General features: G+C 41.5%; 1 long non-coding RNA gene across 1 annotated transcript; it reads left to right on the forward strand.

Moving 5' to 3' along the window:
- Positions 1–2442: 2442 nt before the first annotated feature.
- Positions 2443–13567, forward strand: LOC140526195 (uncharacterized). Its single transcript, XR_011974283.1, has 2 exons — positions 2443–2558; positions 12798–13567. It is a non-coding gene; the product is annotated as an uncharacterized lncRNA (long non-coding RNA).
- Positions 13568–17471: the final 3904 nt, after the last annotated feature.

Raw genomic sequence — 17471 nt, forward strand, 5'->3', positions numbered from 1 at the left:
AGTCTTGGGGTACTGATGTACAGGCCTTTGCAAGGACTGTCCTGAATCAATGATTCTGCTCAGAGCAAGAGTGAAAAGTAGGGCGATGAGTGGGGCTCCCTGGATGTAGTGAGCTCTCCCCAGTTGGAAGAGTACTTGTCCAGGAAGGACATGGCCTGGTTTGGAGGAGCTGGGAACCCTCCCTGGGAGTTCAGTGATATTATCCTTCTTCCTTTTCAATGAGAAAACAGTCTCAGAGCAGTGAAGTTACTGGTCCAGTGTCCCAACTAGTAAGTGTTGGAATTTATGTTCTAACATTCTAACCCAGGTCTTTCCAACTTTAAGCTTAGTAGATGTTTAAAGAGTGACTGACTGACTGGTAGATGTTCTCTAAAGTCTCGCTCTGAAGGCTCTGGCACCAAAGAGAAGTCCCCGCCTGCCCATTGTCAGCCGGGATACCTCGGTTCTTGGCAGGCTGACTGGCACACGGGCTCTGGGGCCATCTCTGCCTGGTGAAGGAAGGGGGCATCTACTCTAGACACTTCCTGACTTTGTTACTATGGATCCTCTCCCTAAAGTTCTCACTGCTGGGGGAGGGGTGCTTACATCTGGAATCCACAGAATGGCTACTTTCCTCTAGATTTTCGCTTACCTTATCCCTCCCACAGGAGCCTTTTCTCGATGCCTTCAGTTGCTAGTTGTCCCCAGTCCCTTAAACTACTTTGCATGCTTTGGGTCTTTACTTCATAGTTTACAACTGAGAAAAGAGAATTCAAGAGCTTACTCCTGTCTATATGGCTCAAGCACTGGACCCAGGCCTGGTAGACAGTAGGTGGTTAATAAATTCTTCTTGAACGAATGAATGAATGAATGGCATCCAAAGCTTTCCCCTGAACAACAGCCCTCCCAGTAGGTTTAGTAGAAAAACTGATGGATTTGGAGGCACAAGACCAAAGCTCCAACCTGGATCTGCCAACTTCAACCTGTGTGACCTTGGAAAGTCACCTTACATAATGATAACAACTGCGACAAAAAAAATAATGAATAGCCTGTATATAAGACTTGAAGGTTTGTGAAATGCGTTATATCCTTTATCCCCTTTGATCCTCATGAAAACTATGTGAGGGAGGTGGGATAATTGCCTCCATTTTACAGATGAGGAAACTGAGGCTGAGAGACTTCAAGGCTACACAGTCTGTAAGAGTCTGAGACAGGATTCATACTCATGTGAGTATTGGTCCACTAGCTACTTAATCCATTTTATTTCCCTGGGAATAAGTTAAACGAATGGGTTGAATTAGAGGACATTAAAATTCCTTCTGGGCAGCTAGGTGGTGCTACAATGGATGCAGCATAAGGCTCTGGGTCAGGAAGATCTGAGTTCAAGTCCAGCCTCACACACTTACTGTGACCTTGGATAAGTCACTTGACCCTGTATGCCTCAGTTTACTCATCTGAAAAATGATCTGGAGAAGAACATGGTAAAATTTTCCAGTATATTTTCCAAGAAAACCCCAGAGTCATGAAGAATCTGAAAATGAGGGAATAACAAAATTCTCTTCTAACTGTAAGTCAACAATCCTAATTACCAAACCCTAAAATTGCTTCTTCTTCTCATAATTCTCCCAATATCAGGGCAGACTAAGTCTTTGAGTTCTCAGTTCACTCTACTTCACCTGGTGTTTTAAAAAGAAAGAGGGAATTATACTTCCTGGAAGCCCCATTTCACTAGGCAGTCTGGTTCTCACTTTCCTGTTTCTGCCAAGCCCAGCCATCCTTTCAAGGCATCTAAATTTGTCAACTTGCACTTTCACTCACTCCACACATCTCTTTGTTGTTCAGTCATTTCAGTTACATCTGGCTCTTTGTGACTCTATTTGGGGTTTTCTTGGCAAAGATACTGGAGTGGTTTGCCATTTTCTTCTTCAGCTCATTTTACAGATGAGGAAACTGAGGCATACAAGTGAAGTGATTTGCCCAGGGTCACACAGCTGGTAAGTGTCTGAGGCCGGGTTTGAACTCAGAAAGGTGAGTCTTCCTGACTCCAAGCCTGGTGGTCTATCCACTGTGCCACAGAGCTGCCCGGCCATATGTCTAATTCTTTCCCAAATCTTATAATTTCTTTATTTCTAACATTTATCACATTTGTTTCCCTCTCCTCACACAGCCCCCACTCTTATCCCCTCTCTCCTAGACTATGACGATACGTCCTGATCATTTTCCTGTCTGTCTCCTCCCTCTCTGTTTCATCCTGTATTCAACTGCTAAAGTGGGTTTTCTAAAGGAAGGTTCTGACTACATCATTGTCTAACTCATTTTAATTCCAGCAGTTCTTATTACTTCCAATACAAAATATCACCTCCACCTCTGCTGGCACTAAAAGAGCCCAATCTGGCCTCTTCCTCCTTTTATTGCTGTATCTGACATTCCCCTCTTCTCTTCCCCCACCCTCTGCAAGTCTAGGATTCAGTCACAATAGCCTGTTTTCTCGCCATCTTCAAGCTGTGTGGGGGCCAAGATCCAGCGCTGACCTCCTACCCACCATTGACTCTCTCACCTCAGATTCTGACTTCCAATTGGTGAGTATTCAACATGACAAGCTGGGAGCCAGAACCAGCACCATGCTACTTCTTGGCCATCTTCATTCCAAGCTTATAGCTCCAGAACCCTTCTCCTCTCTCCTCTCCTTCCAGTTCTCACATCATTGCCCTTGTGAGAATGGAAGAGGAGGAAAATGAGGCTGAGGCCATGAGAGAGAGAGAAACTGACCAGACATGGTGGTCTAGCCAGGAAGTGTAAGGATTGGGTTGTTTTGGGATTGCAAGTATTCTGAATCCAAAACTGCTGTACTAAACCCTACTCCACCTTATGTTGAACAACATGCCATGAGGGAGATACAGAGGCTAGGATTTGTGGAGAGAAAAGCAGGGTTTACAGTTTCATGCCCTTCGATCCCACATTCCTCCTTTAAAAGGGTGAAAATTAATAGGTAGATGATAGATGGATAGACAGACAGACAGACAGACAGACAGATAGATAGATAGATAGATAGACAAGTAAACAGGTAGATAGATACACAAATGGTTATACAGATAGATGGATAGATATATAGACAGATGAATGAGTGGATTGTTGGATGGGTAAAGAAAATATAGATGGATGGATAGATGGATAGACGGATGATAGACAGGGAGATAGGTATGGAATTAGTGCTTACTTTGTGCCAGATGATGAGCTATATTCTGGGGATACAAATATAGGAAAAAAGACAGCCCTTTTTTTCCAAAAACATATGTTCTAATGAAAGAAGGCAATATACAAAGGTGTTCTGAGAAGGCTGAGCAGTAGGGAAACTGAGTGTGCTGGAAACAGGTAACATAGATATATAAATATAATATATAAATATAGCTAAGTATGGAGCTGGGAGGGAATTTCATGGTCATGTCACTATGAAGGTCTGGCAATACCTGTTGTTCCACCTCTCTCCCCTCCCCTCTGCCTTTTGCTCACTGTGTCGCCTCTGACAAATGATTCGACTTTGCTGAACTTCCCTTTCCATCTGAAAAACAGGCATGATACTTTTTGAACTAACTGCCTGATAGGCTAATGGTAAAGGAAGTGCTTAGTAAGCCTCATAAGGAAGGAAGGAAGAAGAAACAGAGACTTGTTGTGTGTCAATGAATTGCCCAAGGTCACACAGCTAGAATATGTGTGTTGTAGCATCTGAACCCAGACCATCAGGACTCTAGGACCTCTGCTCTTCCCATGGCACCACACTCTTTCTCTCTTCTACCTCCATGTACAATAATCCACTTTTGGTATCATTAAACATACAAAGTGATGGTAGAAGAGTAACTCATCCTATTACCTTTGTAGCTGAAAATCATTAAGAATAAAATATTAATAAGAATAGAAGTAGAACTGATAGTCATGACTTAGGAATGGATGAGGTCAAACAGCCACAACCACCACCACAATCTCTCCTTTGGTTGAAATAGCTGGGGTTAGCATCTAATTAGAAAGAATCATCAGTTAAAATAAGAAAAGGGCAGTTGGACCCATATGGAAGTCACAATAGTATGTAATTCTCTAAGAATACTCGATATTGGACTCAATCCTTGGACCTTGTCCTATAAATCCACATTGTCTTTCTTGGTGATTTCATCATCTCCTGTGGGGTTAATTATCTCTCTGAAGTTGACTCCCAAATCTATAAATCTACTCCTAATCTCTGTGCAATTCTAAATCAGCAATGCCTGCAGAACGTATCATATGAAATGTCTACACATACACCCACCATCTTAAACAGATTTTTGGTAATGCTAATTTTTTAACCTAAGTGTCAAAATATACATTATCCCTTTAAATTTTCTTTTGACATCCAGCCCAACATTCTAACACATCATTTTATTTTTTGTATCTTGATTTTGTATCCCAGGGGCTAACTCTCCCTTCCTGCTTTGTGTCAACAGCAAATTTGATTGGCATGTCAAGTTCGTGATAGAAATGGTTCAACAGCATGGGTTTGGGCCAGTTCCCTGGGACACTTCTCTATAGACTTCCTTCTGAATTAATTTTAGAATCTTCTTCTGTTTTAGGCTCTGTTATTCTGATTGCTCACTGCCTCATATGAGGGAAGTTCCTGCCATGCTACCCTTCAATGCCCCCTCTCCAGGCATCTCCTCAGCTTTCTCAATAACCTCACTAATGCCACTCTGCCTTTCATCTCTCTCCTCAGCCCCTCTCGTTCTGTGAATATGATCAAGTCAACTCTGCCATGGTTCCTAGAGGGAGTATGTCAATGGGCTTCCTTATGGAATTGCTTATTATTCCTGTAACTTTCTAAAGCAGTGTGCCTGTCCCTGACCACCACTCTCTCTGTTATTACTTCCATTAGATTATAAGCCCTTGGAGAATGGGGATTGTCTTCTTACTGTATTTGCATCCCCAGTGGTTAGACTAGTTTGCTAGAGGTAGATCAGTGAGCATTGGAGCCATGGTTAGAGAGCTGAACTTTGAGTTGTGGCCCTAGTACTTTCTTATGGTGAGTCTTTGGGTAGACCACTTAGCTTGCCTGGGCCTGAGCCACCTCATTTGCAGGTGGGAAGGGATGAAACTAGATAATCTCCAGTTTAGATTTCCATCTCAGGGTGCTCTGAAGAATACTAGAGGACTAATGATAACTGTTCCTCTTGTCTCTTCCAGGTCTAACACTTTGCTAAGATTGTTATATTAATAAAAGTAAGCTCTCAAATGACATTTTCTCATGGAAGGTTTAAAAAAATACTTTATAGAAAGCCAAGTGGTAGAAAACTCACCTTGCTGCAAATTAGAACCAGACCCTTGAATACACTAGAGGCTCCTGGGACCTCCTACTTCCAATAACTCTTGCTGACAATGGCCTTGTGTTGCTTAAAAGGGGCTTTCCCAGACAAAGGGAAGCTCTCATCTGAGAGGAATGGGACAGGGCAGGGAGAGTCAGACACACACACACGCCACGAGCATGGGCCCCAACCATGTGCTTGATGCAGCAAAGATCCTGAGACAAACCTTCCAGAATCAAGAAATCCCAACCTCTGATGGAGGGCACTGGATAGCATCACTGGCCCAGAAGCAAACTTAAAGAATGACTGCTCCAATAACCATAGAACTTCTCCTCTCACCTGTCTAGCCATATGTGGGCCTGCCCCATCAATCAATCAAAACACTTTTATAAAGTGCCTGCTACGTGGCAGGCACTGGTTGCTTCATTCTGTCTTGCCCCTCTGCAAAGGACTGCTTCCATCTTGTGGTTCTGCTGCATGAAGGTATTCGGTGACTCCACATTACTCATGGAACTGTGACTACCCAGGCCCTCACTGCCCACAAACCAGTCACCCTTTTCCAGGGTTCTTCAGTGACTTTAAGGAGTTCTGGGGGGGGTCTACTCTCAAGTCTTCACCAATGACATTCCCTCAGAGTTCGGGCTCCCCTAAGCCGCAGTTCCACTTAGCCATCTAACAGTCAGAGTAGTTTTAAACAGAAATAATTACTTCAAAGGCACAGTAAGAGCAAACATGGGCAAATTCCCTCCAGACCCTTCAAGCTCCTCAGCCCAACTCAGTCCCTAGGGGGGGAGGAGTGTCAGGTTCACAGCGGAATTCACTTACTACATGGCAAAATCCCCACAAGTTCTAAGTATAAAATTGTCCTCGACTTGAACACTGGCTTCTTATGAATTCTTCCCTATTGGCCTGGCTGTATCTGTCCTGGGGTCCTGACTCCAGCATCCCCAGGGCTTGAGCTCCAGGTCTGGGGACTCTACCCCCCTGCCCTCTGAGAAAGGGAAAGGAAAATGATACAGATCAGAACTCCATGCCTGAGTCTTTGAGATCCAGGATTTAAAGAAGTGTGTGTGTGTGTGTGGGTGTGTGTGTGGGTGTGGGTGTGTGGTGTGTGCATGTGTGTGTATATATAAGGGTGTGGTGGGAGTGTGTATATATATATGTATGTATGTACGTATGTATGTATGTACGTCTATGTGTGTGTTGTTGAAGGTAGGTAGTTAGAAGATTCAGCTTTGTCCTTTTCGGGGAGCTCCCTCGTGCTGGCCTCAGTGTCAGGAGGATATGTGCCCAAGTCTGTTGTGGACTCTTTAGCCGTCTGATCTGGAGCAAGTCACTGAATTTGTCTGCTCCTCAGTTTTCCTGTCTTTAAAATAGGCATGTCACTACCTGTATCACTGTCCTCTCATGGCCGTTGAGAAGTCAGCAGAAGTCAGGATTTTATGGAACAGATAACGAATGCTCTGCGCACGTCAGAGATAATTGTTCTGGATTTGCTTATTCACGCCTTCATCTCCTGAAGGCTGGAGCCCCTTCCCCACCTTCACTCCTCTGAAATGGCTTTTTGTATTTCAAGGATCTCCTCGATCCTCTGAGGCTGCACTGCTGGCTGGAAATGCAAGGGTGCTGGCAAATGGCAGAAGCTTGGACACCCTTGGTGGTCATCTGCTTTCCTCTCCAAAGCTTCATGAATTCATTAAAAATAGAAGCTGACGCCTGCTCTGAGTGGTTTTCTGAACATTCTTCCAAAGCTTTCCCCATCATCTCTGGCTTCTTGGTGCTTATTGGATTTTCATTTTCTTTTAAGAGAAACTTGAGACCCTGGCTCGCACTGAGAAAGTGTTGGGTGGGGGGAGAGAGAGAGAGAGAGAGAGAGAGAGAGAGAGAGAGAGAGAGAGAGAGAGAGAGAGAGAGAGAGAGAGAGAGAGAGAGAGAGAGAGAGAAGGAGGGAGGGGGAGAGAGAGAGTGTGTGAGTGTGTGTGTGTGTGTGTGTGTGTGAGTGTGTGTGTGTTCCTGGGGAGGAGGCGGGGTTGGGACACACACTTCTATTGAAGTCCATTTTCCCTGCAGCTCCACTGTACTTTGGCAGACTGGGTGACTCATCTTTCCTAGAAATTCAACAATGAGATCATCCTGGCTGTTTCCTTCCTCTCCTAGGCCTATGGGTTTGGTCTCTTTGGGCTTCAGAGAACTTTTTTTCTTTTCTGAAAATCTCCTTGTGTCTCCAGCCACCAGAGTTTAATTATGTAAAATTATATAATAGTCACAGCGCAGGGAGGAAAATTAGTCTGAGGCTCAGATTCTCCTCCGAGCAGCATCTGAATAAGGGATTTGCCCCCTTCCCCCTCCCCTCAAGACTCTGCAAGGGAGTAGAGTTCCAGGCACGGGCAGGATGTGGATCTGGGCCTCCAGCTTCCTGAGCCCTGGCTCAAGGAGCCTGCCCAGTGGTTTTACCTGGACTCGGTTAGGGAAGGGCAGCACTCACCTGGTTTTCCATGATTTAACTCTTTAGTCTAGATGTGAAGGAGTGGTTGACATGAGGCCAGAATGTCTCCACCTTGCTTTAATTTGTATTCTCTCTAAATGAGGCGACCAGGCCAGCCACTTGGACTGAAGGATTAAGATGATTCAAGAAACAGCACTGATGGATCCCCGCTCACTTCCTCAAGGCCCAGCATGCCCCAAGTGATGATTGTTTGATTTCAAAGAACGAAATCTTGCTCCCTGTCTCATCAAGACAAACTATGGGTGATCAGCTGCCAGTGTGAACTTGATATTTCTGCTTTGTGTGTCTCCTTTCCATGGATAAATGTGTTGTTTTCAGAAAGTGCAATTTGGTGTGTGTGTGTGTGTGTGTGTGTGTGTGCATATGTGCAGTGTGTGTATTTTTGCACGTGTAAATTAGGGATATATGTATAATATATGTATATATATACACACACACATATACTTGTATAAATGTCAGTTGTAGATAATTATACGTATCCGTATTTAGTGTTTTGCAAACCAGTGTTCTTATAATGACCCTACAGAACAATTCATTTACTTATACATTTGTTTTACAGCTGAGGAGACTGAACGTGGGCACACAAATGGGGCAGCCAGGTGGGACAATGGACAGTCAGCAAGACTCATTTTTGAGTTCAAATCTGGCCTCAAACAGTTACCAGCTGTGTGACCCTGGGCAAGTCATTTCACCTCATTTGCCTCAGTTTCCTCATCTGTAAAATGACCTGGAGAAGGAAATGGTAAACTGCTCCAATATCTTTGCCAAGAAAACCCCTAATGGGATCATGAAGGCTCAGACGTGACTGAAATGTCTGAACAACCAAAGCACACTAAGAGTACATGGTAGAACAGAGTCTGAACTCGCTGCTTTCTACTCTGGTCACTTCCCAGTATATCAGGCTCCTAGTTTGGTGGTGTAGACATCTCCGTATAAATTGAATGGGAACCATCAATTTCAATCACAGCTTTGTCATTCCTGAGAGTCAGGGCACAATTCAATTTAAAACCTGACTTGTTTTTTCATTCTTTTATTGATTTTGAACACAGCACAGAACAATATTTATTATTTCCATGACTATTTTGCTGATATATTAAAAAGCCTATGAGACCATCCTGCCAGGATCTTCTTGAGTTCCCTATACAGTTCTAGCATAGGAGAATTCCAGTGTATGTAAAAGTAACAAAAAGTTCAGAGTAAAAATAAAAATAAAAGAGTTGTATTTAACAAAAGTACACAAACATACCTTGCCTTTGGAACAACTCTGATGTTCCAAACAACATTTTATTTCTGCAGGAATAGACATAAAATTTCACAGCATTCTGTAGAGATTCCATCTGCTAATGCATCCAGACCTTCCTCCCAACTTCCTCCCAACTTCCTTCCAATTCAGCCAGCATCATTATCGGAGATGTTGAGCAAGTCTTGAAAAAAGTTCACATTTCTGTATTTTTATCACTGGAAGTTACCTCAAATCAGTTACTCTAGCCTTCAATTTTATTTTTATTTTAAAGATTTTTTATGTTTTATTTTTACTTTGCAGAGCACCTCTACTTCATGAAAAATCTCATGTAACAAACAGTAAAACTAATAATACAATGGCATTACCTCAAAGTTCATGTAATGTTTCATATGTACCACCTCTCGATTTAAAAAAATAATGAACAAAAATTGATTTTTTCTCCCTCCTACGTCTCACCTCATTGTGAAAAAGAATCCAGATTGTCTATGACAAGCATGCATAGTCAAACAAAACACTTTGCTTAAGTTATTGCATAAAAATATATGTACATATATGTATACATACACACATGCATACATGTATATGCCTGTGTATATATATGTGTACACAGAATATACATTCACACACATATACGTACATATACGCCCATACTATATATATACATATATACCCTATATAAATACACATATGCCCACACATCTGTATATATGCATGTATATATGTATGCGTATGTACATATGTGTAATTGTTTCTCCATGTATGTATATGTATATACATATATTTACTTATTTCTCTAACCTCTATTCATCCCTTCTCTGTCAGGTCCATTACCTTCCACGAGCGCTCATTGTCTTGATCACCGTTCTCAACAGTTGGCTAAGTTGTTTGTTTCTATATTCTTGCTGTTGTATAGACTGTTCTGTTTCTGCTCATCTCACTTTTTCATTCACTTATAAAGTTCCTCAAACCTGTTAATTTTTATAATTTTATAATCATAATATATAATTATATAATATAATTAATTTTTATAATAATACTAATAGATGCTTTATTAGAAATTTTATTTACGTTGGAGTACAAAGTTCTCAGTCCTGTTACTTAAATCTGCCTCACTTCACACACAGTTCTCCAGATCTCTTTTGCAATCATCTGTTTCTTCATTTCTTACAGCATCATAGCATCCAGCACATGCGTAGACTATCACTCATTCAACCCTTCCTCCGATGAGAGGCTGCTCTTTAGGCCTAGGTTTTGCTGTTTGTTTGATTTCTATTGCCACAAAAAGAGCTGCTGCTACATATATGTATCTGTAGAAGTGTATGTATATGTGTATATGTGTGTATGTATATACACACAAAATATATATACATATATGTGTATATATGTGTGTATATGAATATATATACACATACACACATTATATATATATATATGAACATATAAGAACTTTTCATTTTTCTTGGATCTCTTTCCACAGGCTTAGCAGTAATTATTTAGCAAGGCAGAAATTATTTAGTAACTTTTTATGTGTAATTCCCAATGGTTTCCCAGAATGGCTTTAACCGTACATGCTCTTATTTCACCAGAGTCCCACTATGTCCATTTTCAAGCTGGTAGAAAGATGTTCTCATCAGAAGATGTGAGCTTTAGTGCCTATGTCAATACTAGCTTTGTGACCAGGCTAAGGTGTCTCTCATTTCTTCTCATTTTAACTATGGACACAAGCCATCTACAGGTGTCATCTCCCTCTCCTCTCCTTTTGCTTGCTTCTAAACCTTCTGCAGTCTGGCTTCTAACCTCATCATTCAACTGAACCTGTCCTCTCCAAAGTTACCATTTGCCAAATCCAGTGTCTGTTTCCCAGGTCCCATCTGTTCTTGCCTTCCTGAAGTTTTGGTCAAAGCTGATCACTGTTTCCTCCTGACTATTTTTTCCCTTTCGAGGATTTTGATGGTCTGCATTAAACATTCCCCAACTAACTAATGTCCTGAAATAAGGCTGCCCAGAAATGAACAAGCTTCTTTAAATGAGGCAGACTATGGTAGGCCTACCAATCACCTCCCTGTTCTGGGGAGCTCTGCCCTCCAAATACAGGCTAAGATCGCATGAGGGTTTATTAGTTTGTTTTTCCTATTAAAGACTGACTCACATTGCATTTGTGGCTCACTAACCTTACTAGATCTTTTTCAGCTAACTGCTGTCTATGCATGTTTCCCAATCATGTCCTTGTGAAATTTATCTTTCCATATTCAGGTTGTAGAATTTGGGGACAATTAGGTGACTAAGTGGATAGAATCTTGGTCCTGGTGTGAGGAAGACTAATCATGCTGAATCAAATTAGGCCTCCTTAGCCATGTGACCCTGGACAAGTCACTCCACCCTGTTCACCTTACTTTCCTCATCTATAACAGAGGCTGGAGAAGGAAATGGCAAACCACTCCAACATCTTTCCCAAGAAAACCCCAACTGAAGTCATGGAGAGTCAGACACAACTGAACAACAACGTTAGAATTCTTACATTTATTCTTATTGAATCTGATCTTATTAGATTCAGCACAATGTTCTCACTTGTCAAGATCTTTTTGGTTCCTGACTTTGTCCAAATGTCATTAACTTTACATCCCAGATGTATTTTTTCCCCCAGAGATGATGATCATGCTAATTACGTCTTTATCCAAGTCATTGATGAAAATGTTCAATAACTCAGGGCCAAGCACAGATCCCTGAGGTACTCCATGGAAGATCTCTTGACCCTGAACCATGAACATCCAATCAGTTTCAGTAGAAATATAGAGTGGATGCTAGACTGGAAAAGGTAAAAACAAGTTTCAGTTGACTGTCTTCTAGCTGGACTACCATGGAAGCCTCTTCATCAGTCTCCCCATTTCAAATGTCTCCCCAGTAGAATCCACTCTCCACCTCAGCATTTTGGTTGTTGTGGCTGGCTTTTGTTGTTTTTTGTGTTTTTTTAAGGAAGGTCACTCCTCTACTCAATAAACTTCAGTGTTTCTCTCTTACCACTTATATCAGAAGGAAAAACAAACAGAAATGCCTCTGTTTGGCAATGAAAACAATTTATAACTTGGTCTCCTTCCCTTCCTTCCCAGCTGACTTCATTACTACTACCCATCACACATTTTGTCTACACGTTAGTGATCCTGGCTTTCTCCCTGCTCCTGAAAACTGTCATTCCATCTCTTTTCCTTTGCACTGGCTGTCCCCCCTCCCAAGAACATGCTCCCCTCATTCTTGGCTGTTAGAATCCCTAGCCTTTAAAATGGAACTCAGGGTCAACATTCTACAGAAAGCCTTTCTTGACTGAACCTAGTGCATCTATACCAAACATGCTAGCATACAGACACACACACATACCTACAGACACACACACACACACACAAATACACATATGTATATATTGATGCCCCTTAAAAGCTTCTGAAGGCAAGGACTGATTTTTTGTTGACATGAAATGCTCAGTACCCAGCACAGTGACTGAAATACAGAGGGTGATTAATAAATGCTGGCTGATTGATTGGTCAGTCAGTAGATTTACAAAGAGATACTGCTATTTGTTAGAATAGGAAAAGACAATAGAAAACAAACCAACTCCAGTTTCAAATCTTATTAGCTTTTTTCCCCCTACTTGGCACAATGATATTGGTCCTTTCAGTCTTTCAGGGTGTTTCAAGGGGAAAGTGATCTGTGCACCACTGGATTTATCATTGTTTGTGTTGTTCTCCAATAGACAGATCATTTCAAGGCCTCAAGACTGCACATGGAAAAGTCATCTTGGCTGAATCAGCCCAAATGGACAAGTGATCTGGATGACCCAGGGGATGCCCAATGGATACTGTTGGTCTAAAGAGAGTCAGATTTGGGTCCTGTCTTTCTCAGACTACCTCTAGCAATTTGCTTTACATTTTCAAGTTTTACCTTTGTAATATGGTATAGTAATCCCACCATTAGCTTCTTTATTAGGACCAAAGCAGGGAATGAATTTGGAATGTTTTACAAGTCTGAAATCTAAGTAGCTATCATTTAAAAACCCAGAGTTCCAACAAAGAGACCTGGTTGGGAAGCAGGATCTAGAGACATGGGAATAATTTTTTCCAATTATTTCCCTCTCCCCACCCCCTCTTTAACATGGACTTCCCAGAATTTCTGCCCACCCAGGACTTCTTTGGCATATGATCAGATTTCATGCACCTCCATTCAATATTGCCTTTTCTCCCCCTTCCCAGTCAGCATGTTTCACACAATCTTCTGTTTCCCCTCTTAAATTACTAGTTTTTTGCACCCCATATAAGTGCCAGACACAGCTCCCTTTTCTTACAAATACCTCATTCGGTTTCTAATTTTGAGTCCCTGCCCTGTTTCCCAAAACCCTATGGCTCTCTCCCTCCCGGCATCGTCTAGGACCACGGAAGCCCCTCGGAAATATGGTGGCCACCCAGAAGAGTGGGAAACACTGCCTGGGGCATTACCTCTCACAATAAATGCTTTCTTTATGCTCCACTGCTTTTCTGAATGGTAATTAATGGTCTTGGGCTCCATGACTTTATAACTTTCCAAAGTGCTTTCAGACACATTTATAGAGGCAGCTTCCAACTTGGCCTATGCTCTCACTCCCTTGCATGACTCCCTTCCTGGGGCCATTAGACACATCATTCCTCAGACGATGTTAGTGAAAGGGAGTGATTCAGTTTATCAAATTTTCCTCACTCTACACTGGAGACTTTTTGAGACAAGAAACCATGATAAAAATTCATATGAAGGCAGTTTACTAGCACGTTAGGCTGTGTGTACTCCATGTCAAGGAGTACAAGATCCCTCATCTCTCTTTGATAATTCAAAACCCAGAAGCTGATTCTGCAGCTCTTTAATACTTTATCCAGTCTTGGAAGAAACCCTTTTTTCTAAATGCACTCTACATGTGTCTTTGATTCCCTCTCTTACTGTCTTGCACAGTGGGTTAGCCCCTCAGGAATCTCCTCTTTCTCTAATGCCCACTCTGTCCTTCTCTGCTCATTCCTTTCCTCCTCCCTTTACCCAGGCCCATCACTGCCCACTCTAAGATTAAAAACAAGCAAAACATCCAAATCACACACACACACACACACACATGCACTCCCCCAAACTTTCACAAGAACACATAACCTTCTCAGGCTACCATTTTCTCCTCCCCTTCTAGACCAAACTATAAAATCTGGCTATACTCATAGACTGTGCTTCCTGTCCTTTCATTCATTTTTGCAGTATTTTCTAACCCAGTGGTGGGGAACCTGTGATCTAAAGGTCGCATGTGGCCTTTTAGGACCTCAGGTGGGGCCTTTGACCAAATACAAACTTGTGAAGTGTGAAGTTGGATTTTATCAAAGGGCCCCACTTGGATATTCACTGTCCTTTACCCTGGTTGTCTCAATTTTTGCTCAGTCTTGTCCTATGTTTTTTCACAATAGCTTTCATATCTCCTCTCTCCACTCACATAGCTACCACTAGGGTATAGGCACTCAATCTGTTTTACTCTCACTTATGCAATGGCCTCTTAGTTGGTCTCAGGTCCCACCCTTCTCCAATTCATCCTTAAACACAGCTGTCAAAATGATTTTTCTCAAACACAGCTTTGCCCATGTCACTTCCCCAATCAATAATCCCCAATGGCTTTTTAATGTTTCCAGGAGCAAAAATAACCTCTTCTGACATTTAAAGACCTGTGCAATCTGGTACCAACCTACCTTTCCAATTGAATTCCACATAATTCCCTTTCAAACATTCTAGAGACCAGGGAATCTCACATTCTTAATATTCTTCATTCATACTATTCCATTTCTCATCTCAGTGTCTTTTCACTAGTTGTTCTCCATGTGAAGAACACACCCCACTGGAAGGAAAAAGAGAAGGAGGAGAAGGAGAAGAAAAAGGAGAAGAAGAAGAAGAAGAAGAAGAAGAAGAAGAAGAAGAAGAAGAAGAAGAAGAAGAAGAAGAAGGAGAAGAAGAAGAAGGAGAAGAAGAAGAAGAAGTAGAGGAAGAAGAAGAGGAAGAAGAGGAGCAAGAAGAGGAGGAAGAAAAGGAAGAAGAAGAGAAAGAAGAAGAGGAAGAAGAGGAAGAAGAAGAAGAAGGAGAAGAAGAAGAAGAAAAAGAAGAAGAAAAAGGAGAAGAAGAAGAAAAAGAAGGATATGGAGAAGAAGGAGATGGAGAAGGAGAAGCAGAAGAAGGAGAAGCAGAAGAAGGAGAAGGAGAAGAACAACAGCTAGGAGAAGAAGACATTTCCTTATCACACGAGTCTCTGGTTCTGTGACCGCCTTACTCAGAGATCTGCTTTGTAGTTAAGAAGCTTGAGAGAAGCCATCATACACACCAACAGGAGACAGAAGCGTGATTCCAATCCATTTTTGGTGACCCAGCAGAGTAACAATCACAGAGAGATGTCCAGCCAACCAACATTCCAGTAGAATAGAACAGAATTGAGGGCGTACACTTTCCTAGATGCCCAGAATCATATGAATCTGTAGAGATAGCCACTCAGATCAGATGGAGTTCTTTTTTTCTCCTACAGTCATAGAACCAGCTCCCATGCAATTGTATGAGGCTGAAATAATAGACCAGATTCTGCACACTTTTACTTTCCTAGAAATTTGCAACTCACCTAAAGAGAATCCTTTGACTCACAACTGAAATGTGGAAGCATGAAGGAGCCTGGTGTGGGTGGGTAGCAGAAGAGGTGAATTTCATAGATAACTCTGCATAAGAATAATCTGACCCCTCTACTGCTACTGCTACTACTACAGATAGAGAGATCAAATAGACAGAGAGACAGAGAGACAGAGAGACAGAGAGAGAGAGAGAGAAACAGAGAGAGAGAGAGAGAGAGACAGAGAGACAGAGAGAGACAGAGACAGAGACAGAGAGACAGAGAGAGACAGAGAAACAGAAAGACAGAGATAGAAACAGAGACACACAGAGAAAAAGACAGACAGACAGCAGACAGAATGCTAATCAGAATCAGAGAAATCTTCCTTTAAGTCCTGCTAATGGGGAATAATATTGTTATGTGCCCATAACACATAACAACAACACATAGAGCTGTTGTTCTACATTGGTAGAAGGATTTCCTCACTGGAGATCTCCTTGCAAATAAGTAATTATAGGTCTGGGTAAAACAAACAACCCCACTCCCACCCCCCTTCTCAATCTGTATTTCTGTTTTTTATCTACCTATATATCTTTACATATCTAGTTATTGAAAGAAAGCATGTCATAGTGAATAGGGAGAATGTATGGAAATTGGGGCACTTTGGGTACAGTTCCTGCCTTGGGCACATACTAAACTGTCTAACCTTGGAAAAGTCCCTTAGTTTATTAGTGCCCCAGGGCAGCTCACTAAGATTGTAACTCACTGAGAAAGGGTTCACCTACGTTAGTTAAGGGTGTTTTCCCATAAGGATTTTCCCATAGTAGTGAAATCAGCACTCCAAACATCTTCATAATCATCCTAGACACTTCCATGGTACCTTGGGTTTTGCAATGACATTTGCATATATTACCTGATTATGACAGTTTGCATGATGGTGTTTTAAAACCTATTTTTAAAATTATTTTTATTATACCTGCTAAAATGAAATTAAATAGTAATTAATGTAAAATACTAATAAGTTCAGAAAATCAAATACAAAATTACAGAATGTAAAGAGGTAAGACTAGACAACACAGCTCATGATAAAGTCCTGGGGGTTTTAGTGGACCATAAAGTATAACCAAATAGTAACAAGAAAACTTAATGTTTTTAAACTGATAGGTTTATTCTTCAGAATACAAACAATCTAACCCAAGATGGCTAGTCAGATTTTCAATTTTAGTCAAGTGGATGTTATAGGTAAAGACAGTATTAAAACTCAGCTCATCTGAATTGCCTGGAAACATTCCAAGTAGAGGCAGCAGGTCACAAAGTAAGGAAGACTGAAAGCAAAGTCAGTCAGTATAATGTAAAATTCCTTCAGGGCATGGCCTGTCCTCATTTTGTCTCTGCCTCTGGCCCATATCTCCTTGCACATAGTAGGTACTTAATAAATGATTTGGGGATTTGGATTGAGTTGAGTTCCAGTTTCTGACTTACCACTGACTTTGTAACTGAGCAAATTATTTTTCTCTGACCCTCAATTTCCTCATCTCTCAAATTGGCATAGAATACTGGAATCAGCCTACCTCATAGGGTTATTATAAGTCAAATGTTTGGTAAATCTGAAAGTGGAAGAGAAATGTGCATTATTTCTATTAATGCTAAAATGTTCTAGAAAAAATTGCTGAAAAAAGTCAACTTGAAATTTTAATGTCTCTCGTTGAAATTATTTTTGCCAAGCAAAAATGTTGCCCAGTCCTCCAATCTGAAAATAGTAACAGCCTTTAGACTGAGCTGAGACTG

Source organism: Notamacropus eugenii, chromosome 1 (assembly GCF_028372415.1).
Source record: "Notamacropus eugenii isolate mMacEug1 chromosome 1, mMacEug1.pri_v2, whole genome shotgun sequence".
Classification (NCBI taxonomy): Eukaryota; Metazoa; Chordata; class Mammalia; order Diprotodontia; family Macropodidae; genus Notamacropus; species Notamacropus eugenii.